This window comes from Anthonomus grandis, chromosome 9, assembly GCF_022605725.1.
Source record: "Anthonomus grandis grandis chromosome 9, icAntGran1.3, whole genome shotgun sequence".
In the NCBI taxonomy this organism is placed as follows: Eukaryota; Metazoa; Arthropoda; class Insecta; order Coleoptera; family Curculionidae; genus Anthonomus; species Anthonomus grandis.
The window spans coordinates 15,050,422-15,077,774 of NC_065554.1; the positions used below are offsets into that span (position 1 = coordinate 15,050,422).

A 27,353-nucleotide genomic window follows, 5' to 3' on the forward strand; every position below is an offset into this window, starting at 1 on the left:
TTTGGCGTAGGAGAGTTAAAAATACTACAGAAAAATGTAATACTATGACACAGTACTTTTGTTATTGCTTTACAATTCATTCATGCGAATATTTTTGCAACATTCCTCACAGCTAATTTTGCATTTACTTTTTTCACGTTTAAAATCCGCCATTTTTAGTGTAAAGTTCAAAAATTTTAAAGACGAGTTCAATAGCAACTAAACAAAGTCAGTTAAACTAAACAGAAAATTAAGGTAGTACTGTTTAAATACAAATTACATGGATATCGATGAGATTGCAGAACACAACATAAAATCAAAACAGGATTAATGGAAATAAACATTCAGTATCAGCAGAGTCAACGACCGAAAACACCACCGACTCGTACGACTGCTGGTACTGAAAATCTATATCTTAAAAAATTGTTAAAAGTAAAGCAAAGCTCTAAATTAGGTAATTCATTTTAGTAGAGCAATAGACCCTTCGGTCATTTTAAGAAGGAAAGTGAAAACAAATCTTTGTCCCAAATTTTTTTTGATCTATAGCAGATATATTTTTTTAAAATCATAACTAGCATCTTTCAACTAGATATTTTTATGAAATTTAGCCCTTACGTACAGTTATATTCACCCACTTAAATGTATAACTGTATAATCTACTATCAAATCATACGATTTTATGAAAAATAAGTACCGAATATCAAATATTTATATAACAAAATGTTTTAATACCATCATAAATCTTAAAAAAAAAACAAATAAAAGTGAAGAATAATATAACAGTTGAAACCTCAGCAAATATAATTTTTTAATTCAGAATAAAATAATATAAATGTGAAGAAACCAGTAAAAAAAAATAATCGCTTGAAGACTATAAGAAGGCAACTAATTAAACACAATTGATAAATTTAATTAAATCCTTTTAAATCAGACTTTTAGTGATTTAGTTATAATGTGTATTTTAAAATCTACAGATATTCTTTAACATATTATGCAAAAAACTGAAACTCATTAATATTTAAATTTTGAGAAACTATTTTTTTTTGAATAAGCTTTATATTTTTTATTAATTTTCAATTTTCCGAGAAAATAATTAAAAATAAGTTCTAAGTATATGAAATTAAATTTTCCTTAATTGAAATATCCCATTTCTAATTACAGAAAATAAGTAATTTTCTGTAATTAGAAATTACAGAAAATTTAATGAAATTAAATTTTCCTTAATTGAAATATCCCATTTCTGATTACAGAAAATTAGTAATAATTAAATCAGTGAATAATTTAAAATAGTATTAACAAGAAACTTAAAATTAATGATACTGGAGCGTAAAAAAATAAAAAAAAAGAATGAATGCAAAAGAAAGTTTAGCTAGTTCACATTAGAAAAATAAAATAAAATCCCATTAAATCTTTTAGCTGAGATGTAAATCAGGTTCTATTACGTAAGTTACGAATTTTAATTAAAAAAATTGTGTTTAACCCAATTAGTGTCCAAGCTAACCAACGTATCAAACAAGCCAGAGTTTAACCGAAACAGTTTCCAGCCTAACCCGTGTCTAGTTCAACTAGTTTAACAGAATATCGGGTAAAAACCACTTAATTTAAACAAAAAATCTACGGATTCTTGCAGCTAATCTAATTGCTGCAATTTATATGGACATATTGAAATTTCAAAAATTAAAACTGACAACATGCGAATGAACAATAACCGATTTTTAATTATTCAATAGGCGTTTGGGTTATACATTTTATTTTGCAAATTGTGGCTATAAAATGTATAAATTATAAATAAAAAATTGTTTTATACCAGATATATTTTAACAAAAAAACAGTTAAAGCCTATTACATTTATAGTATGTCTTAACAGTGTGTATAGTGTAATAACATTTTGGCTACTGAAGCTCTTTTTTATCTATTGAGAACACGCCGTTTTCCTATACAAAGTGTTGAAATGCAAATATATTTATTTATAAAATAGAGATTACACCAAGTAAAAATATAATAATATTGTTATAATATATTAATATATAATATTATCCCACTACAAAAAAACTCTTACATCACCTATGAATAGAAAAAACGTATAAATTAATCTTTCTACTTTTAGTTTTCCTCGTTAATCATTCATTTGAACTACTAGCCTATGGCGATCACGCACCTCTATCTGACCAAATATAATTTTCTGATAAACCGGGCACTTTTTCATCGCTAATATTAAACTACCCTGGTGCAGCAGCTAAAATTGCCATTTACTACAAATTTCACTGTTATCAGTTCTCATAGCATTTGTTTTTGAAGTACAACTTGCATGTAAATTTTAATTTTACTAAAATGAAGTTTTTCAATAATTCCAATTAAAAGATTAATTTTTACATGATATGAAGAGTTGCCAATTTTTTTTTAAATAATTTTTTTTATTCAAGCGGATTTCTTCGCAATACGATAATCTTTGACATATACAGATCCGTTTATATTAAACTCTATTAAACGAGTACCTTTATAATATATTTTTTTTAATTCGCCTGTTGTTATAGAACGTGATTTTTTATTATAATATTTTCTTTAGAAGCACCATATTTAAGAACGTATTTTTTTTATGTCAATAAGTAAACCATCCTCAAGAATAGCTTTTCTAATGGTTTTAAAATTTATCGCTAAATCTAAATTTTCTTAACATAAAAAATTAATATCCACGTCAATTATATTTACATTGGGTTGTTGCAATAAAGTATTCGTAAAGTATTCGAGTTAACAAAATAAATTTCATAATTATACTTAGATAAAATTACTGTCCACCTGCGTAGTCTATTTGCCGAGTATTGAGGAATATTTTTGCTTGGATTGAAAAACGTAGTAGTAGTGCTTTTCAATCTGTTAAAAGAATGAATTTTCCATTATGTAAATATTGGTTAAATTTACATAATGAAAAAATAATGGCCAGGCACTCTTCTCACCCGGCTGTAATTTTTTTCAGTATTAGATAACGTTCACGTTGAATATGCTATTGGTTTTTTGATTGACTCTTATTTTGTCAATTTTTCTGATATATCACTAAAATTGGCACAGATTGTAACCACTTTTTATTATATTCTTGCTTTTAATAAAAATTGATTGATGTTGAAAGTCTTTAATAGAATGACATATATACTAACGGCAGCTTATCAGTCTAGAGAACATTAATTGATGGTGGGTTGGCATGAATTATTCTAGAGATGCTTACCTTTTAAATTGTGGGCGTCATCCAGTTTGATGTGTTTATTTAAAGTGCAGTTGAAAGAACCTTTAACTGGCAAATTGGTTTTCATATAAACAAAAGGATGTAAAGACATATAACACATAGTAAAACACAAAAAAAGCTTTAATTATCAACAACACTGTATTATAAAAATATGCAAATACTGATTAATGTTAACTGTTTAACCTTTCACTTAAGTAAATCATTGTTGTAAAAGTTATAAGAGAGTTTCTTGTTAAAAGTACAACCCCTAAAATCAAAACTCTAGGCACCAACGTTATAAAACATTTCAAAAAATCAACAACCCGCTAGTATGTAACTAACCTTTGGCCTAAAAATTGAAATAACAATAACGAATCAGAAATCGTAACGTTGCTTAAACGTTCCTCTTATCTTATCTTGACCTGGTAACCCATTGTGGAGATTTAAGGACAGCAGCTGACTAAGGTCCAATCAATAACGTCATGAAGAAGCTAGATAATGAATAAGATAAATCCTAATAAAGCTTTAATCTAATCCCAAAAGGCAAGTATTAAAATGACAGAAAAAACAACCGCCCGATATTGAAAATGCTAATACGTAAAAAGTTGATCTTTGAGCATGGCGTACGTGACGAATGACAAAGGACAGACAGATAAAAAAATTACTTTAGTACTTTAGAGAGAAAAACAACCTGGTTCCAGTAAATTGCTTAAAAATCGAAGCGAAGAACCGCTAGCGCCATCTAGGATCATCTTCTTACTTTTTTACAATGTTAATCCACTTTACAGTAGATGTCGCGATCCCTACTATTCATACAATAATAAATTATTACATTATAAAAGCAACCAATAAAATAAAAGAGCTTCAAGATATATTTTTTTAAATTTTATTAAAATTCTTTTCACAATCTCATGACCACACCGAGTCCACCGTATAATAAATTATAGGATGGCAACAAGGGAAAAACTGTTGCTAAATTAGGTACAAGAATGACGTAATAATTTATTAGTCCTCTAAATAATTTTAATTGAGCGAAGGACAAGGAACCTTTTCAATAACCTCAACTTTGTCTCGTGGAAAATGTGAACCGTTTTTGTCGATGTGAAACCTAAACCTCATCCATAAAAAACTGACATTTTTCTAGGCTAAATTTTAATGGTATATCCAATCTTTCTAATTGTTGTTTAAAATCCTTACCGCAAGTTAACATGAACAAAGATGGTTACGTTTTTAGGTCCATCAAATAGAGATTCCATTTTTTTTTTAATTTTCACGTATATTTGATACCCTAAAAGGTCCTCCATTCTATTGATAAAGGCTTTTATGAGTTGAAATAACCACTAGCTTTTTCGAGCTTGGGTATACCCCCTTATAATTTAACAAATAATTCGTTGATCCTTTATAACGGACACTGAACTATGTGGTTAATGGAACCTTTAGATATTATCACTGATTTAAGTAAAATCTTAATTCTTGTGACAAATTCATAATCAGTTACTTATGTTGTTGGGTATTACGTCTCTTTTACAGTGAAAATCAATTTAGCAAATCTATCTCACAGGCTCAAATATCGAGAAGAAGAAGAAAATAGACTTAGGTATTCCTATTTAGAAGATATATGAACTTAAAGCCTTAATGAATATAATTTAAAATATATTTTATTCATATGTTTTCTATCATTAAGTTATATCAAGATCACACCACTTTATTTTTAGAAGGAGTAACCTCTGAATTATTTGTTACTTTTCAAAACAGTTTATCAAAGTCAATCAATCATCAAAATATAAAGAAGTATTCTAATTATTTTCGAATTAAGAATTAGATTAAAAAAAAAGGCAAACAAGATGAATTAAGAAAAATAACTATTTTTTAAAAATTTAAGTTTTTTTTTAAAATTTAATTTCATTTTATTTTATTTACCTTCATAATAGGTTTTTTCATTCTTTTCAATTTTAAAAATTAAAATAAAGTAAGGTAGGATATTGAAAAGAAGAATCTAGCTCAAAGATCGACAGATAAAACCTCAGCTCAGAGTATATAAAAAAATCTATTATACCTCAAGTAAATTATTCTATTTAACATTTATTGAACTTACATTTAATTAAATATAACGAAAGATATCGTTAAAGATTTAAGTTCATATTTCTTCTAAATACGTGAATAATTCTTACGTAACACCCATTAAAATAAGTAACTCTTTAGATATTATCACTACAAATTCTTATAGAACTATCATCTTTAAGATAGGTACTACATGGGCGTTCTCTATTCAGAATAATCAATTTTAGAGATAGTTCCGAACCCTTCAAGATTGTTTAATTCCTTCTCCACCTTTGTCTTTATTGCAAAAGAAGCAAACAGAAGAGTATGTGCTCTAAACAAATGTTGGGAGCTGGATTAATTTTTGTAGTAGTCTTAACGCTTAAAGTCCTCCAACTAAAATATCGAATATGGTAAACTGCGTTAGGAAATCTTTCGTTAAGGGTAATATAATACCAGTAACTAATAAAATTATTAACGAGTGTTTCAATAAACTAGCACGTGTTTCGGTTTACCAACATACTTCGAGAAAAGAATTAAATAAAAACCAGTCCTTAAGCCAACTAATTTCATTTTTAGAATTTAACTTTCACCTTTAAGTAGATACAAGTTCTGGTCTCGATAGTATCACATAACCATACTACAAAATTTTCCTAGTTCTGGAAAACAATTGATAATGAAAGTCTTTAAAAGTGTTATTGCTCACAAAAAAAACATAATTTCCAAGTCATCAATCGTTTTAATCAATAAGCCGAGTGAACCTGATAAATTCAGACCAATATCTCTTTTCTCATGTATTAATAAAACCCTTGAGCTAATTTTAAAAAGTCGTGTAGAGTGGTGATGATAGTCTAATAGTACCTTTTCGGTCTATCAGTTCATAGGGGTAAGAGTATTACCGAGTATAATTTTGTACATCTTGTTTCAGACATATTACAAACATACTAAAAATGTTATTTGTGATTGTTTCTTGCTATTCAAATTACCTATGAACACGTTAATTTTTATGTCTTTTTATAGAAAGGCTTATTGGTTTAGGCATTTCCAGAGGGTTTGGTCATAATCCTATTACCTATTAGATTATTAACAAACAGATATATTGCCATAAAACGAGATTATAGGACAACATCTTCTGGCGTACTTCAGGGCTCGGCCTTAACCGCCCTAACTTTTTAATCTTTACATAGTTAATTTCCACACGCTTAAACTAATATATAAAATATTGCAGACTTTTTTGAATTTTTTGATTTATTGTAGTGCAAAAGATATTCAAAATTGTAAAGGCACTCTTAACCATATGATGAATGTTTTAATAAATATTTTCCAATCAATGGTTTTAGTATTTTCTTACAAACCATCAGCGTCGGTAATTTTTGGAGTTAATTCATGATTTAAAGTGCTGTAATTGTATGAATTGCCCTTTGACATAAATTTTTTTCACCCCAAAATAATTCCTAGGTTTATTGTCATATAGGTACTCAAACAATTCTTAAGGATATTTTAAATCAATTCCGAAAATTACTTAGAAATATACACAGATGAATCAAAAACTGGTGATCGAACAGTTATCCGAAAAATTAATACTAAAAGGAACTTTAGGTGTGACGACTGTGCTTCTACTTATTATACTATATGACTTATAATTTCATACTTCTTCCGAATATTTTCCTCTTCACAATCAGTTTTTCAATCACTTAAAACCGGACATGTACTTGTAAACCTTGTATATCTGTATATATTGTAGACTTTTAAGAATAGTTGTATAACAAACTACTTTTTTTTCCCAACTTTTTTGAGGACAGTACTGCATACAAGTTGTTAAATCAACCTAGGCATGACCCCTCTATTGTAAAACAGTATGTGTATATAATGTTTGAATAAATTGAGAATTGGGAAATTTAGCAAATATTTTAAATACATAGACTGTGATAAAAACATCCCTTACCAGTTGGTTTCCAAAGTTGCTGTAACATAGGACATAACATTTCAAGAAAACAATTTTCACATTTTAATAAAGTAATTTTGACATTTTCTCAGCTCCATCATTTTACCGTCTACTACAACAAAACATTTTTTCCAATTTAAATATTGCAGAATCATATTGTATTATACATCATTGTATTCATAATAAAATATGCTGTTCAACACAGGATATACCTTTTTTACGCGCCATATAAACAAATAAAGTTGATGATGGTTCCTCCGAAACGAAACGTCGTATGGAAAATCCCTTAACGCTGTTTTGTAGAGCTTAAAAAGTGGCCATGAGAAAGTGTTTTTGTTTTTCCATATGTCTTTAAATAACGCTAGAAAAAATAAAAACAAAATCAGTAAATCTTGGTTTTTTTGGACATATTTTCGGAATTTTAAAACTTTCTCAACGGCATATTGTTCGGCTTGAGAATATAGCGTGGAAGTTTATTTACTCTGAATCTGAAATGATTTTAGTTACTTGATGATATTTACCTACTTTTCCTCACCTACCCTACTACTTTTTTAAAAAACATAGAGGTGCCGTAAGGGTTTGAATGCAGTACTTAACGATAAAGCTGAAAATCAGGTTAACCTCCTCAATTTTAAAAATATTAATAGTACTATCCAAACCCGGTATTTTCGTGATCTACTTGAGAACAATCCGCTAGTATAGTTAGTTCGAATTTGAAAAAAAAAAAATCTGAAAAAAATCCAAACGGGAGGGTATACCCGAAAAATGAAAAAACCAAAATTATGAAGGCCGATATCTCGGCTTCTATGGGGCTATTGGGAAAATTCCAACGGTTTTGTCTTAGTTTCGTCCTTCTGAATCCAACGAGACCATCCGCAAGGTCGTAGCTTTTACGATAGCCGAAATACGGCATTTTTGATGCCCATTTTTGGCCTCAAAAACGAGGTCGAAAAAATACTCGATTTCGTAGTTCTGCTCGGCTTCCCTTATAACCTGGTATTTTCGTGATCTACTTGATGAAAACAATCCGCTGGTATAGTTATCTAAAAATCTCATTCATTATTCTCTAAGAGACCAACATACAAAAAAGCCATGGATGGCTTCTAAATCCCTGATGATGCTCTAACTAGAGCGAAACACGTGTAGCCCGTTTATTACATGTTGTGAGACCGTGACTTTGTGTTTTTCTTTTTTTTCCTCAATAGAATATTATATGTTAAATTCTGTTGATTACATATCATTTTTATGTGACCTATTAATTGAGTTCTTTAAGTTGTTTCTAAGGTTATTAAAAATGTCCAAAAAATTATCTGTCCTATGTTTACGGTGGTTTTTGTTTGCTTTTTCTTTCTTATTATATTAACAATCTCCTTTTTGTACAAGGCAGGATACCTTCTTCTGCTCATCTCGTATAGTACATTTTCTTAAAAAATATTATTTAGAATAAAAAATATTATAAATCGCAAGTTTTGTTTATTTTTGAACAGCAATAGACACTAAACCAATCGGCCTATTCGTTCAGGTGTATAATAAAGGAAAGTCGACTTTCCTAAAAATTAAAAAATTTTGATATGCGATAACATACCTTAAACCTGCACACTTCTTAATACCTTTTTAATTAACTTTTATTCTATTTTTGATATAGTTTTATTAACTTTTATTCTATTTTTCATAAAATTCGCAATAGAGAATGCCCTTCTGTTCAAGTGACAATATTGTTAACATTTTTATCAAACTGATCTCCTTTATACCGCATTTCTTTCCGGAAAAATCAAGCCTCCCACGTTGCTCCCGCTAAATGTCGACCGATCCCGAACCCGTTTCGAAGCTCCCAGGGCTTCAGTATTTCAGTTTAGTTCAGCTCGTGATTTCCACGTGGAAGGGCTCGGAATTTCCCATTTGTTTTGCGGAAAATAATAGGAAACGCGTAATAAATTGCGGCATTTTCGAAAAACCGAGTACTGGTGCAGTAATTTGGTTGTGACAGTTGTCCTGGAATATTTAAGTGGACAATCTTAGAAGCGATATTTTTTAACATGACAACTTAAAACAAGGTAGGTATTTGATAATTATTAGATGGAAGTTAAGTAATCTAATATCTTGAAAAAAAGATAGGGAAATCGTATACGGTTTTTTAAGATGAAATGTCCAGTTTATAACTTTAGGTGTTTTAAGGTTTAATTACGGACTATAATTACGATTTTAGGAAATTAAATGAAAATAACAAAATATTGCTTTACCTATTAGTTATAAGTTTTGTGTTATAGAGTTTTTTGTTTGTTTTGAGTTTCTTCTTGAGATTAACGGAAATAATAAAGGCACTTTATTTATAATGTTTTTTAATTTCTTTTTAAAATAATATTTGCATTTAAAAAATTATTTATCCCATAATTTCTTAACATAATAGTTTTTTTCTTATTGCAGAAAATATAATTGTTTTCTCCAAAAAAAATCAATTTTAAAACGCTTATAAATCTTTAACAATTTCAGAAATCGCAATACATAATCACCAAATCCGAACACTTTGTAGAGTGGAATCGTTATATTTTATTAAACACTTCAGATTGGTTCACTTGAAATAATTGCTGGTGTTACCTAGCTCCTTCAAGTCTGACTCAAAGCAATTATATGAAAGAAAGTAAAACACCATCAGTAGAATATTAGTTTAAAACCACAACAGTTTTGATAGCAAATAGTTTTGACTGTTTGATTGACTGTTTTAGAACTTAGGCTTGTCTGTTTAGGATTAACTCTTTGAATTTGCTTTCAAGTATTTTTTAATTTAAAATTTAAGAATTCAATGGGGAACATACGTTTTAAAATAAAAAGTCTTTTAAATGATTCTACACTTAGGCCTAAAGCGTAAATATTATATTCATTTCTTTAGCTTCCATTATTATATTTTAAATTAATAATGGTACTAATGATTTTCCATAGTGTTTCTCTTTACCAATATAGTTTTTTTAAATAGATTATTATATTCACAATGAGTGCATTTAGATGAATATAATTTTTAAAACTTAGATAACTTTCGCCAATATTATTAAAAACAGTAAGTAAACTAATTAATCATCATAGTGATGAAAATAAAATAAATATAATAATCTTTATGATATAAATAAGTATTTATTCGTCACAAATTGCCAAAAATATTATCAAAGATGATCTTTCCAAAATTACCAAAAAAAATTTTTGTAATGTTTCAGATAAGCTCATATCTACTCGAAATTACCGAAAAAACCCATTTTGAACTAGCTCTAAATATATATAGACAAGAATAAAATAAAATAGTGTTATGATTTCGATAATCGAATCTTACAATCATCATCTTACTTATAAATGTTTATTGACCAAAATCTATTAGGATTCACATAAGGTCATTTCGACTACGAATTATTTAAATCATTATAACATTTAATTATACAAAAATATTAAAACCATTTATTTCAAAGGTTCATGTATAAACTGGGCGTTAAATTCTGATTATGATTCAAATAGTGAATATAAATTATCTTTAGATCAATTAAAAAAATGCTTCAGTTGGGTTGTGCTCGACTGAATTAAGAAAATCATAATTTTATTGAAAAAGTTCATTGGCAATAAAGAGTCGAAATAGTTATATTATTTATATAATAAAATTTATATGTTTCACCATTAATTAAGTGGAAAAAAATATAATTAAACTTACTTCAATGGTTGTTTGGTCGTAATAACTAAAATAGCCCTAATTGGTCACAAATTAATTATTTTCTATATATTTATTTTATCGGAAAAGTCAAAATACAAAAAAAAAACAACAAAAACACGTATTTAGCATAAGAAAAAAATTCCTATGCTGTGTATTCAGCATTTTTTTACACATTTTACTATAACTTTCTCATAGAGGGCCCTACCAGCAACATTTTGTTTTTTTCTTAACTTTGGCATAATAAGTTTTTTAAGCTTGGCATAATTTAATTTTTTATTTAAAATATGCATTATAGCATGAATACCAAAATACAAAAGATAAATGTAAAATAAAAATTATGAATATTTGCCAGTAAATAATCGACATGACCTCCATTTGTCTCAATACATTTTAAAATTCTTTTACTGAAAAATCGATAAAACTTTAAAAAAAATAATTTTGAAATGAATCAGCAGCAGTTTTATCATTAATTTCATATATCCCCATACCATATGCAAAAATCTAATGAGTTAAAGTATGCACTTCGTGCGGGCGAAGTTCTTCGTCTTCTGCGTCATACGCAATAAGCAACAATAAATATCAATAAGTAAAAGAACTAACAATAAGAACGTAATAAAAGGTAATATATAACGTTTCTACTTATTTATACCCCGGTATGAATATAATTTTTTAACATTTATTATCTGCTTTATAGACTCTAAACTAGTATTTGTTATGATTCGAAATTAAATTTTATAGTTCTATAATTATTCACAACGCATCAGTAGCTTAAAATAAACAAATATAATGACTCAGATAAGTTTTTATTAACTGTAAGTTGATTCGGCATTAATCGTGATAATTTAAAGAAGATCAGCAAAATATCTATAAATAGAAAAAAATTAAAAAATTACAATTTGCCAACAGTAATTTTTAAACATTCAAATCAGATGCTGTTATTTATGGCGATTGATTTTCTTTAAAACAACGCATCGGTATGTAACGAAATTTCAAACATGTTATTGGATCTTATTTTTTAGGTTCTTTATTAAACAAATATGTTTAAAGTAAGAAAATATTTCTTTATCTATGGATATTTGGAATTTATCTTCAGAAAAGTAGTTGATGTATCTCTAATCGATAAAAACGATTTCTTCTATTGCAAAAAGAGTCGAAATTAATAAATTACATTTCATACACGTGGACCTATATAGAGAATTCTTAAACAAAAGTGGCACTACCTTTTTAATGTTTGCTTCTGAGACGAATGTTCACGTATTTTTGATGGCATTGCCAATCGACTTGCTAACTAAGTATCTACTAAATTAATTGTTTGGGCTGGTATTTTAGATCTACACATAATTGGACCACTTGTATTCAGCACTTACTGAAATTAAGGAAAACGATCAACCATGAAGAAAATCTACTTTACAAAGTTAGTTATCTTGAAGAAAATAACGGAGATCCTTCATATAATGCACTACCTGTTCAACAGCCTCTGAATGAAACGTTTCCTGGTAAATGGATGGGGAAAAGCACTCCTTCCTTCTTCGGATCAATAGCCTAAGAGATCACCTGACTTGTGTCCCAGGTTTTTTTTGTGGACACGCACCCTAAATCCTTAAAAGAATTACGGAGTATTATATATAGAAATCTTATTACTAATAAATGCTATGAAATTACACCTGGTTTTCTTCATAATATTCGGGAAAACTTTGAACAATTGCTGTACTGTATTTTATGAAAGCAAACGACGCATATTTTCCAACAATTAATAAGACAGTGCTATATATTAAGATATGATAAGTGCTAGTCGATTAAAATACTTAAATTCAATTTCCTAGCAAACCATAACTTAACTTGAAGAAAGCCAAGCGCCATCATAAAGAATATTTAATGATTTTTTTAAAGATTGAACAAACCCCTTCTCATTTTAAGAAATAGAGTTTAAAGGATTCTTCTTAAATTTTCACATTCAAAACCGTAAACCTTGCTGCACAACCCTATATTTAATTGTAATATGATCATTTTGATTCGAATTTTCATGCAAATGTTGTATGATGAAAGGGTTGCATTTTACCATTATTTAAAAACTCCTTTAAAGAAGATTGCTGAACTAGATAATTACTTCTAAAAATGCCACGGTGTACACTTTTGTATTCTTTTTTTAAATTTTTTATTTGTAGTAACCTGTCTTTTTTAATTAATTGATTCAAATGTTAAATAAAAGTTAATTGTTTGCCACTAATCCCGTTCTTTTTATTATGCATAATCTAAATGGGTATTATTCTTAAAGTGTTATCATTTATCCACTGTTATAAGAAATGGTTTTTAGTCTTATTTTTTAAAGCATATTACGTATTTAGTTCTTAATCTGTGTTGACATTACTTAGATAGATAGCCGTAGCTTTTTATAAAAGGAGAGATAATTAAATTTCAATTTTTATAGTGTGAAACGTCTTGTGCTGAATGAATTAGCTGTTAACTTATTTAGATATTTACCGTATTTAATTTTGTCAAATTTTATTAAAAATGGTTTTTACCTTATGGGCATAAACTATTTGTCGCTCTTTTTTCTCACAGTCGGGATAAATAATGATCTTTGCGACGATTGATTTACAAGGCACTTGTTTTTTTAATTCAAAAAGTTATAATTTTGACGTAATTATCCTTACTGCAAACAATGGGCATGATTATTTTCATAACCTAACTTGCGGTTTCATACTAATAATTACGTCTAAAAATAGTTTACACGTTGGTTTTTTGCAGTAACTTTCTAATAAATTAGTAACGATTATTACAAGTTAAATATTTTTTAGTTGAGTCTCACTTTTTCTGTTGTATAAGGCTAAAACAATTAAATTTTTACACAAAAGTAACACTAATGTATTATTATCAATAAATCTTACACATAAATTACATATATGTCGTCTAGATAATACGAATCTTTTATTTAAATTTTTTAACTTAAAGTGACTTAAAGTGACATAATGTTGTATATGCAGTACATAAGATAAGAAAATAAAGTGCCATAAATCTGTTTATTTTAATAGTCACGTTTTCGTATCTGTTCCGGAATACACCTGAGAAGAGACGATACTAGCGAACAATACGTTGTGCCTTAGATAGGAAGAAACAAAAAAGTATAGGATTTCTAAAATGGTAAGACGGAGAAAACTGTCTTGTAAAGAGCGGTAACGAGGCAAGAACATTGAATAAAAGGCGTACAATATTCAGCTTATTAAAATGCGACTTGTAAATTTTACAAGATGGGATTTGTTTCAGAGATATTCCGAAAAATTTATTTCATGAGTTTACATATTCAAATGGGGATTGATTTTATTTAATGGATTATCTTATATATTAGTTATCTGATCATTTGATCCTACAAAATCATTTTTAGTCTGAGACAGCCATTTTAAGCATGGCTAATTTTGTAAATCAATTGGTTACAAATTCACTTTCTTCATCTATCTATTTAATACAATACAAAGAACTACATTGTACACTAATTAATGTAATAATGAGAAAATACGAACGTGAACTAAAAAAATTTGTAATAATTTGTATTTTACAAATAAGTATGTATTTCTAAAAAACATCGTACTCTAAAATACACAAAACAACATACATTGCATTAAAATATAATCTGTTCAATAAATAAAAGAATAACAGGAAAACTCTTTTTTCATTTTCATTAAGCTTAAACTTGCATTAGTTCACTTCTAAATATTATAACCAGTGTATTATTTACCAAATAATATTCGCAAAGCAGGGTGCCCCATCGAATGCTCACCGCAAGGCATTCCAGGGTGGGAAAGAGATTTGAGTAAACAAGTAAAAGAATTATTAGAATCACATAATATTAAATATATTTTACAACCTCACAACCCAATTTGTGGCCCATATGGCAGGTAGAGAAAAGAGAAAGGACTCCAATGGACCTTCATTGCTAAATAGGGAGAACTATTTGGTATATAGATGGCTCTAGAATGTAATGGCTCAGCAGGTGGGGCTGATGAAAGTCGGTTTATTTCTAGAGGAACTGGTCAAGGTGCACTGCAAGGTTACATTGTTTCTCATTGAATAATATAAATTTTTTTTTTATTCCTGTAATTTTTAAAATTTAACAGAGTATCTTACTAGAGATAAGTATAGATTTGGAAAACTACTTTGCCCATTTTATTAATTTTTTCTGTTTATTTTTCTGATTTTATTAATAATAATCATTTTAGACTCAAGGTGACATGAAAAATTTTTCCAACGAAATGTATGCGAGAATATGCAACGGTTTCAAGCAAAACTAAAAAAAGTGATACGTGCACAAAACATCATAAACGTACCTCTGTAGCAGTAAAGGCATTCTAATTTTATCATTAAATTAAAATATACATTGTGAGTACACAAATAAAAATAATTTAGGATATTTGGAAAAAAGTTACAAAGTAGGCCACCGATAAAATCAATAATATGTTAAGGCAATATACTCTCAATTTCAATCCATTAACTTCAAAAGATAAACAAAACATCGTTGCCCCAAAACCTAAACACTTAAAGCCCAACATAACCGTATGTAAATGGTCCGAAATTAAGGTTCAGTTTATACAATCGATCAGCAAAGCATGGTAGAGGAAAAAGAATGAGATTAATTGACATAGCGACAACGAAAAAAAAGTTTTACTAGGTCCCACTGGCAACGAAGATATAAATTATTGGTTAGAAAAGAAGTTGCAAAGCGTTTACAAACTAGACAGAAACTTTTTTTTAAGCTTGTCTCGCCTGCGTATAGCGCAACTTAATCAGAAAGTTTGAAGTTAAAAAAAAGTTTGCGAAAGAAGAGTTTTGCTGCAGCGCAAATTAATGCAGATGATAACTTCCTTAACTTTTTTTGCGGCTAGCTTTTTTGCCTAAAAGTTTCCAGTTATTATATTAAACTGTTTTGGGTACTTAATGATTTATGAATCTTTGAAAATTAGAACAGCAAGTCAAAACCCAATCATGTCTTTTCATAATGTGGTATATATAACAAATATCTTCTATCTAAACTTAATTTAATGAGAAGTTAAAATTATTTAAATTAGTTTTAGCATCAACTTCAGGGAACCTCCTTTACTTTCAATGTTGCTTCTTACACATATGGAAACCTCTCTTGTTCGGGTTCATCTTCGATGTTTTTTGGTCTTTTAACATTCACAGGGGGTTTTGTAGACGCAGTTCTTGGTGTCCAGTCGCCATTATGGTTTGGTATTCGATACTTAACCTCATAGTTATCTACGAACTGAAGGCAGTCTTAATGCTAAACCTTCTAGCAATTTTTTTTATTAGTTCAAACTCCTTAGAAAGAAGTTCAGTACTATCCGCCAGTTGATGTGGATCTTTCCTTGTTATTTCTGCTGCTTTCCTGTGTGCAAAAATAAAAAAGTTTCATAATAATTAAAAACAGTTAAGATAATCCTGTTATAGTTAAACAATTAAACTCAGATGAAGTCAGTCCTCCTAATTAGCTAAGATTTTAATGGATATTTACATATCCCATTTTAAATAATACAGTCATTAATGGTGAAGAGTTCCAAAAATTAATTCTGGTTGGTTCCAAAAATTAATGTATACAGGGTGTTAAAGAGCCTGAGCCGCTACTTTAGTTTTTATTCTTAAGCTGTCTCCTAAGGAAGAGACAGCCATTTAAATATGGCGCTAGTTAAATGTTTTTTTTTTTGCTCATAATACTTGAAGTAACCGCCATAAAATTATTAAATTTGCCAGGCGCTAAAGTATTTGCATTAAGTATAATCTTCATAAATTGTTAGTGGTATAGACTAGAGAAGAACACACCTGCTTATTTTTGCCTACAGATTTTTTGTTCAAATTACGACAGTTTTACCACTAACCAAACTCTTTATTTTGCTCTCATGACCCTTGACACGTCTTTTGCTTACGATGTTAGCATCTTCGGGAGAGGATTAAAACTAAATTAAAACTATTTACAAATAACTTTATATGTTAATGATGTAACAAGTAGAGTGGAAAATGTAATGAAGCATGAAGGAAGAAATCTTAAACACTAACTAAACTATATAATTGACTATAAGACATTGGATCTTTATCCCTGTTAAGAATATTAATTGATCTTCTAGTTTGTACTATATACTTTTTATCACAATCCTTGCAATTAATCTCATAAATCCAAGACTTTTCATTAGTTTTTATTATATCTTTTGGGTTTCCTAAATGATTTCGTAACTTGGCCGAACTTTTATAGACCATTCTTAGATCTAAGTCCTTGAAAACCCTATCAAAGTCTCTCATCAAGATAGCATCATACGATATTGCAATAAAGGTTTGCTTATTTTCATCTCTTTGAAATATATCTTCTAATCAGTTTACCAATAATCTTACCATCATAACCAATGACCCTAGCAATTATTTTAATTGTTGCTTTTTCTTTATTAAATCTGTTCTTACTTAGAAGACGATGATGAAATCAGACGATGTTCCAAGAAATGCAAGCTAGCCATTTTATGTTGAAAACAGTGGTTAGAGTCACTTGTAATGTATCTAAAAGTAATGTATCTATTTATTTCTGTTCTATAAATATCAAATTCTAACTGTATCTTATTTTTAATGACAAAAGTATCTAAGAATGGAAGTTGGGTGTTTGTTTCTTATTCGAAGCAGAGCTCTTCATGAATTATTTTAAGTTAAATGCAAAAAATACATTCCAATACGTTCCTTGAATTTGGTTAAGATATGTTGATGATGTGTTTGCCGTGTTCAACAAAACCAAGTGCAATATTGATAATTTTGAAGAACAAATCAATAACTCTTTTCCATCTATTAAATTTACCTTCAAACAAGAAACAAATACTCTTGTCATCAAAAATAATAATCATTTAGAATTTCATATTTATATAGAAGAAACAAATACTTTTGAGATACATAACTAGTGACTCTAACCATTGTTTTTAACATAAAATGGCTAGCATGCTAGCATTTCTTGGTACATCATTTGGTCTCATTTTCTCTACGTAGTAATAACAGATTTACTAAAGAAAAAATAACAATTAAAACAATTGCTAGGGTCAATGGTTACAACGATAAGATTATTGATAAGCTGATTAGAAGACTACCACAATACTCTACCACATTTCAAAAAGATAAAAATAAGGAAACTTTTGTTGCAATCTCATATGATAATATCTTGACGAGAGACTTTAATAGGGTTTTCAAAGACTTAGGTCTAAGAATGGTATATTAAAGTTCGGCCAAGTTACGAAATCTTTTAGGAAACCCAAAAGATATAATAAAAACCAATGAAAAGTCCGGGATCTATGAAATTAATTGCAACGATTGTGATAAAAAGTACATAGAAAAAACCAGAAGATTAATTAATGTCAGATTAAAAAAAAAACACGTAGCTCATATGAAATATGGAAAAGTTTAAAAGTCTGGTTTGGCTGAACATGTTTTAAATACTGGTCACTCTGTAGGGATAGACAACTTAAAATTACTTAAACTAGTTAATAACAATAGCAAATTAGATAAAAGTTCAAACCCTTATAGTCAATTATATACTTTAGTTAGTATTTAAGGTTTGTTTGGCCATACTTCATTGCATTTTCCGCTCTATTAGCTACATCGTTAGTATATAAGGCCATTTGTAAGTAGTTTTAATTTAGTTTTATAATATTCTCCCAAAGATGATAACATCGTTAGTGAAACACGTGTCGTGAGTAAAATAAAGAGTTTTGGTTAGAGGTTAAACTGTCTAAACCATAATTCAAGCGTTACACCAAAGGTTCCAACCATAGAACTAGCTTTTTTGTTGTTTAAAAGTTTGGCCCGGAAAAATTTTTTTTTTGGTCCACTCTTTCAAAAAGTCACTTAAACTTATCCTTTTCAAGTAAAGAGCATTTGAACAAAATTGACATCTGCCAGGAGAAAAATTGTTTCAGAAAGTTCATTCTCGATTGTATGAAACAGGATATACGAATTACCAATATGATTTAGAGCAGCGTATGCTTTAGCGTGTTAATGATGAATTGGAAAATAAATAAGTTTTTCTCTTTTAACTAGTAAATTGCACTGACTAGTTTAAACCAATGCATCCTCCGCTAATACAACCTCCCTAAATCCACGTTGGTGAGAGGACTTACTACTACAAAAAATTTACTAATCAATCATTTTACTAAAAATCTTACTAACGGAACTTAAACTTGAAAATGGTTGATAATTTATATTTAGTTCTGACCCTGATTTGTAAACTGGCTTGAGAATGATCTTTTTCAAGATTTTTGGGTTGTAACCATTGTCAAAACATTTATTTACTAAAAAGATAAGCGGTTTCATTACAAATGACTTAATTTTTTTTAACGTTGCACTTCTAAGGTTGTCGTGACCTGAAGATTGCCCATTTTTCAGTGCATAAATTGTTTTAGCGTCTTCAGTTTCAATAGTTAGAGACAGGAATAAAGTATCATTTACTTTTGGCGTAAAGAATTTAAAAGTTTTGTTTATTTTTAATTCTTCTCTCCACTTCTGTTTCGTCTTTACTAACTAAAATAAGATTATATGTTTTGTATCGCTTGTTGGTGTGATTTTAGTTTAAGGGGCGCTTAACATTTTTCCAGAGAATATAAGATCAATTTAAGTTTTAATAATTATATTTTCTAATAATTATTTATTAATAATAATAATTTCATTTTATAACAGTTAAGGTATTCCTGGCCAACCATTTTATTATACAGGGTGGCGCATCGAAAACAAAATAGAGGCAATTACGAGCAGTCCATTAACTTTTTTAAAAAAATGCTCGGACCCGTGATTGTTTTTAGGAGGTTCTTGGTAATATCCACTTTTTGAAATAAAGGATGGTGCATACGGCCACGGCAGAAAGAGTTAAAATAATTAAAATATTTTAAAGAAATAACTAATGTGCTAAAAAAACAGCGGAATTATAACGAGCGATATGAGAACAGTAGGGTGCAAGGAAACTATATACTGGAACTTGTTTGTAAATTTCGAGAATCTGGATATGTGGCGAATTGCAAAAACATCAAATCCCTTAAGGAATGAATATAACATGACTTAGAATATGGCTATTCTAGGGCATGATAATGAGGATTCCTAAGTATATCTCAATTGGAAACTGTAACAGGTTTTTAAAAAAGTTCGTAACTCTGTATAAAATACATCTTGTACAAGAACTAAATGAAGACGATTTCTATCGGCGATCGCAATTTCATAAAATTATGAGTGAACAAATTACTAATGGTGATTTTTGTTTAATACCTTTTCTCTTATTAGTGCACTTTTTTCTTGAATGACGTGGTAAATTGTCATAATCACGTGTATGTTATGAGCCACAAAAATTCAATATTTGGGCTGGTATCTTTAGCGATAAATTTAGTCGGACGATTTTTCTTCTCTGGGTATCTGACAGGTGAAATGTGCTTATAGATACTACAAGAGGAACAACCGCCATTATCAGCAATAATTAAAATTTAAAATGACAGATATGTTGATGTTTCAGGATGGTACCCCACCACATTATTTATTTATTTATTTATTAACATCACTCAACAGAGAAACTCTTTAACAGTGAAACTCTATTTCAGAAGTGTATAGAGCAATAAACTGGGGAATTCCGTTCTGTTTGGCTACATTTCGTGGTAGTTCATAGGCGCAGGTACTTATAATATTTATGAATTTAATTTTCACGGATTAAATGCCTTTATTTTGAAAGAGATTAAATACTAAATAAATACTTTTAATCCTTTTGTATAGGTACCTATCTTTTAACGCTTTGTAATATGCAAAAATGGGGTCAGGTAATATATACAGACTATAAATACTTTTAAATCATATTTAAAACGTTAGTAGTCACTGCTACGCTGTAGTGTAATCACAATATTATTATCCCAATATTTAAAAAATGAGGGTATTCAGTCCAACGAAAAGATGTACTAAAAATTCTCCACTATCGCTGAGTGAAAAAGTTATTATTTTAAATGTACATGATTGCATAAAACACGATTACCCTAGTTTTACTGTGCAAGAAATTGTTGAAAAATGTTCTCGAATGAGTGGAATTGGAAAGTCCACCATTTTCAAATTGTTGCGGGAAAGAAAAGTAGCAGGTCAAGTGGAATCTCCCAAGCAAAAGCCAGGACGACCTACAAAAGTCCTTGATGAAAATGCTAAATGTATAATTCGAAGAAAAGTTCACTCTTTTTATTTTAAAAAGGAAATACCCACCCTAGACAAAATTTTAATGGAGCTTGGCCAAGATGACAGTATTCCGTTGATAAGTAGAAAACTTTTATAGAAAACTTATGGATATGGATTTTGCCTGGGAAAAGCATAACCGCAAAGCACTTTTACTGGAGAGCGACGAAATTGTTTGTTGGAGACGACAATACTTGAGAAGTATCAAGCAGTACCGCAGGGAGCAAAAGAAAGTTTTTTATCTTGATGAGACGTGGATTAACGAAGGTTATATAGTCCAAAAAATGTGGCAAGACAAAAATATAACCAGTGCTCGCCAAGCTTTCATAGAAGGCCTGTCTACGGGTATTAAAGTACCTTCGGGAAAAGGAAAAAGACTTATAATCACACATATTGGAAGCGAAGAGGGATTTTTAAAAGAAGGTCTGCTAACCTTTGAGTCGACTCGCACAGGAGATTACCATGAAGACATGAACTCAGACGTTTTCGAGGACTATTTTGGTGAAATGATAAAATTTCTTCCGGCTAATTCGGTGGTGGTTATGGATAACGCAAGCTATCATTCACGGCGAATAGAGAAGACGCCAACTTCAAGTTGGAGAAAGCAAGAAATTATCGATTGGCTGCCTGCAAAAGGTATTGCGTTTGAAGCAAATTTGATCAAAAAAGAACTGCTGGCAATAGCAAACTTACACAAAACTCGTTTCATGAAATACGCCGTGGAAGATATAGCCGAAAAATATAATATAACTGTACTGCGCTTACCGCCACATCATTGCGAACTAAATCCTATAGAACTGATATGGGCGCAGGTAAAAGGATTTGTAGCAAGACAAAACACGACTTTTAAAATGAAAGATGTTAAGCTACTGTTTGATCAAGCCATTACGGAAGCGACACCAGAGAATTGGCGAAAAGCAGTCCAGCATGTAATTAAGCAAGAGGACAAAATGTGGGATCTTGACAACCTCATCGATCAGACAGTCGATCCTTTAATTATAATGTCAAGAGGTGATGACAGTTCGTCAGATGACGAAGAAGACTACAATCTATTATAATTTAAAATTGTTATACACTGTTCAAAAAGTGCCAGATCCAAAAGTGACATTTTCAACTGTTTTACTCTACATATTATGTTCAATAAATTTGTGAAAAAAATATATTATTCCATTTAAACAAAAGTAACTTTCTAAAATAAAATAGCATTTAAGTACATTAATTATAAGGTAAAAAACAAGTCCCAGTTGCACGCCTTTGGCGAACCGTTTTCAATGTTTATCAGTGGGTAACAATGGGCAAAACTCATAAATTGACTCAAAACCGGGTGGCACTACCTGCAATCAACGAAAAGAAAGAATTTTACATTGAAACTAATACCCAACTAAGGTAGTGGCATAAAATATTGGTGGATCGCCAGGTACCACTTTTGCATACCTAATGAGGTTTTATTGCTCTACACACTTCTGAAATAGAGTATAATAATAGAGTGGAAACGATGTATATAAACATGAAATCATCTTATCAAAATAAAATTATTATTATAGATATGATAAATTATTAATAAATATATAAAAAAGAAGAAAATAGGATTATCTAAAGTAAGCGAATTCTTTTAATTTCGGCTAGGCTACAGTTAAATATATCGCATTGATTCTGTATAGAGTTGTATGTATTGCAAGCTCTACGTATAGGCGAAAATTTTGTAATGTTGGTTTGAGATATTGAAAAGTAAAAAGTTTGAGAACTGTAAGCTGATAGCCGAGAAGTGTGTAAATTTAGAAGTTGCAAGATCTCTGGCGAGTCATTTACGCCATTAATTAATTTATGTAAGAACTGTAAATCTGCCGAATCCCTTTTTTTCTGTAAGGATTTTATCTGAAATCTTTCAAGCAAACGATCATAGAAGCCGATTTTCGGGTACACTCTTTCGCATTTAAACCAAAGGAATTTAAGAAATTTTTGCTGTATATTTTCAAGCTCTTGAATATGGTTCTGATAGTATGGCGACCAGAATTGAAAAGAATATTCCAAAATTGAATGAACATATGTAAAGTACAGGAGTTTAATGCTAGCGATATTCTCAAAGAATGGAGAGTTCCTGACAATAAAACCCAACATTTTATAACTTCTTTTTATGATATCTTCGATATGAAAACTAAATAAAAGTGAGCTATCAAAAATGACTCCCAAGTCTTTGAAGTGGGTTGATCTTGGTAGTATCACATTATCAATTTTGTATTGGTAAGTAATGTGATTCTTTTTTAGCAGCATTTAGAGGCATTTAGAGGCAAGTTGTTATTCTTGCACCATTCATTCACTGAGTTAATGGATGCTTGGAGTTTAATGCAGTCCTCAACAGTATCAATTCTACAGTATAATTTTTTATCATCACAGTATAATAACCTGTTTACCTCTAGGGCCTTAGAAATGGTATTAATAAATGAATTAAAAAGTAGAGGTCCCAATATGGAGCCTTGTGGTATGCCTGAAGGAGCGACTATTTCAGTTGAGCTGTGTCCAAAGCATTCAACATGTTGATGACGTTTAGTAAGATAAGAAGAGATAAGAGAAGTTAACTGAGATGAAAACCCAAATTGGTCAGAAAGATTTGATATAAGAATGGAATGGTCAAAACGGTCGAAGGCTTTCGAGAAATCTGTATAGATTACATCAACTTGAGAATTATCATTTATAGATTCTGATATAAATTCCGTGATCGTAATAAGATTAGTGGTAGTGGATCTGCCCTTTATGAAGCCATGCTATCCAGTGTCTATAAGATGTTTTATAGGAAAATATAATGCTGAATGAAGGACCCGCTCAAAAACTTTAGAAAAGTTGTTAATAAGTGTAACTGGCCGATAAGATTCTTATCATTTTTTTTATAATCAGGAATAATTTTAGATTTTTTTCAGAGCAGAGAAAATTCTCCAGTTCTGAGGGCAAGATTAAACAATATTGTTAGCGGTTTACAAAAAGCATACGGATAGTCAAATGTAAGAAATACAGTTAATTTATCGGGACCAACTATAGCTTTGGGCTTAACTGATTTTAAAGCACTTAGTACTTCATTTTCTATTAAAGATGTGATGTTAATAGTATCACAATGTGAGTAGTTGATTTCAGTTATCTTCTGTTGGGATGTGCTAGTGTATGAGTTATAAAAAAAATTGAGCATTATGCGTTATATATTCGACAATATTTAGACCACACGTTTCCAGTATGAGATGCAAAATATATGAGACTGAACACACTCTATTAGAAGATTGACAAAGCGTAATTGTAAATGAGTACCTTCAAATCACGCCTTAGGTATTTCAGAACGTGCAGTAACGTTTTGACCAAAATCTGTATTATTGTATGGAGAATGGAGGTGGCCATTTGACCTAATAAGCAAATTCTTTTTACATATATTTTAGCGATAATTTTTTGATAGTCTATACTTAAAAAATTAAAAATTGTTTGTATGTTAAAATTATCTCATTTTTTTGTCTCACATTTAGCAATAGTCCATATTTTTACGCTACGTTCTGGCATCTACTAAACCTGTAATAATCTATAAAGTTTATATTATTTATTTTTACAATCTAAAGTTTACATGCGAAAATCTTTAAAAAGTAATAACTTAAACTAAATCAAAATCATTGGAAAAATAATCAAAGGATCTTTCCAATAACATATCAGTCAGCCAAGCTTTTAGAGTTTAGAATAATTTTTAGGGGTCTAGCAAATAAAATTAAAGAATCCGAACGTTTTTCACCTTTGTTTCGTTTTCGATGCACCACCATTACGGTGTTTTCTAAATTGTTCAGCATACGTTAAATTTTTATAGTGATTTTTATTACTTTTTCTTCGTTTGTATTTCTTGATACTCTCTCTCTTGATGTGTAAATAATTTTGTAATCACGATATTAAATTTTCTGTAGAGAAATCAAGATATCAAGGTTTCTTGAATGAGAGATACAGTTTTTTTTCCAAGGTTCAATCTCAATCTTAATCTAAGTATGCTTTTTTAGATTTAAAGGCGTCCAATCTGTTTAAAGGCTTCCCTTAAACAAAATACTTGGAAACTGTCTAATGTTTGCCCAATATTAAAATCTGGAAATAACATTGATATGTCTAATTACCGACCCATAAGCATCTTATTGTCTATTCCTAAACTTTTTGCAAGCAATGTATTGAGGCTGTTCCGAAGAACGCTTTTCAAGAGATCTTAGACAATCAGCAACACGGATTTGTCGATGGCCTTTCAGTCGATACCAACCTTTTCATATTTACGAATTTTATTTTTATTTCACTCCATGAAAGCCATGAGATGCATGCCATTTATACCGATTTTAGGTTGATTTACCAACTTTCACAGCTTGGTATCACTGGCATCTTATTATCTTGGTTTAAATCATTTTTAAGCAATCATGAGCAGCAAGTTAAAATTGATGATTGTCTTGATGCTTTAAGGTTTTTCTTTAGAATGGCTAGTTAATAAAAGAGATCGATGATTATTACTGGAATTAAGGTTGTTGATATCAAGGCTCGTCTTTAAAAATACATGAACCAAGGGGGCACCTCTGTCTAGAGATTTTATATCATTTCTTGATGAAATGAGCCCGTATTCACTAACGATGTTTTTGTATTTTTCAATATTACTTGAATATTCAAGAAAATAAATATTAATATCTCTCACCACTAACTACTATAATTTCCTCTACATTTATTCTTACGACAAAACATGGTTTGAAAGTTTATGGTTTTTACGCAATTCTTTTTTATTTCTAGTTAAAAAGTATCTGAGAGAAGTTTAAGAAAGAAATATCGTACTTTTTGCGTGAACTCAAACCTTTTAAAACGACATTTCTTATCAAATATCTGGAGTAATGTGGTGCAGTAGCAATCTTCTTTAGATCAGCAGTTTAAAACTTCGATTTAAAGAAGCTTGCAAAATGCACTTAGAATGGGTGGATAAAATAATCAGATATAATTTGTCACCGAAACGTTTTGCTGGTAACACTTTTAAAAATAGTTAAAGGTGAAGCCTCGTTATATTCATAATTCGAACATATAAAAATATAAAAATGCGGCCAAGGTTTATATGGTAGCGCTCGTTGAATTACCTCCGGTTCTTAGCAATTTTCAAGCAAAATTGATAATGGCGTACTTTCGCTACAGTTTCTGCTATTAGCGTGGTAAAACAACCCATTTACTTAGGAAAAGTTTATTATACTCCATTTCTTTAATGGGTGTTGTTTAGCTTTTTATTTAAGGGCATTTTTACTTAGTGTAGCAAATTTTTCATAGTAATTAAAAAGAAGTTAAAATAAACTATCTAAAATTTACTTTTACCCGATTTTTTCCAGTAAATATATAAAATACACGGTATGAGAAATTAAAGCTTTCTATTTAAAATGACATCTTGATGGTCGGACATTCAGTGTATAGTCAGGATTATGCAGAAAAATAAAATGTATACTCTCGTTAATGTCAAATTATGCAGTAAATATAAAGAAACATAAATACACAAATTCATGGAAAATCTACTGTGACCGACTGCAATATAACCATGTTATCTTATTGAATATAAATAATTCTTTTAACTGTTCTGCCCTTAGACATACTGGCGCATTTTATATCCGCAATTCTTGGCGAACAGGAGTTCTCAAACTGGAATTTCTTCAAAGATATTGTTTCCCGTCGGCTCGCTTAATGCTCTACTTTTCTGACAAAATGGAGAAATTGTTAGGCAATTCGGAATTTCAAATGCATTATTGCTTTTCAAAGGAAGAAAAGGCTATAATCGTATAAAAGTGCCTTAGATATTTGCAAAAAAAATGTAAATGAAAGTTCTTCGATTTTGTGGTATTAAAATTAATGTTGGTTGGAAATATACCTAAAAAGAAGATAATCTTTGGCATAAGGTATCTGTATTAGTTATGCAAAAATGAAAATAGTAAAAGTAAACAAGCTGTTTAATTTTAAAGTAACGCAAATCTACTAAAAACTAATTGAATAATACTGAATAAGATGCTTTTCTAGTGCCCATTCCAAAAAAATATAATTTTTTATAGATATATAATAAAAATCATATATTTTTAAATTTTTTGTTAAAAAATCTTGGTAAATAATGATAATTAAAATAAATATTTGAAAACTTTGAATTTTCATTTTAAATAAGTATTCACTACGTCACCCAGTTTTTGAACTCGGTATATGTCCACTGCCATTTACCTAATTTAATAAATAATTAATGTATTTGATAATTTTAATTATTTTAAATTTTATGAAAT

General features: G+C 29.5%; 1 protein-coding gene across 2 annotated transcripts in view; it reads left to right on the plus strand.

Moving 5' to 3' along the window:
• Positions 1-9,064: 9,064 nt before the first annotated feature.
• Positions 9,065-27,353, plus strand: part of LOC126740249 (ly6/PLAUR domain-containing protein 6B-like) — a 396,612-nt gene continuing 378,323 nt past the window's right edge. For both annotated transcript variants that reach the window (XM_050446187.1, XM_050446188.1), the window contains exon 1: positions 9,065-9,235. The gene's annotated coding sequence lies outside the window, so the exon portion shown is untranslated. The remainder of the gene's footprint in view (positions 9,236-27,353) is intronic.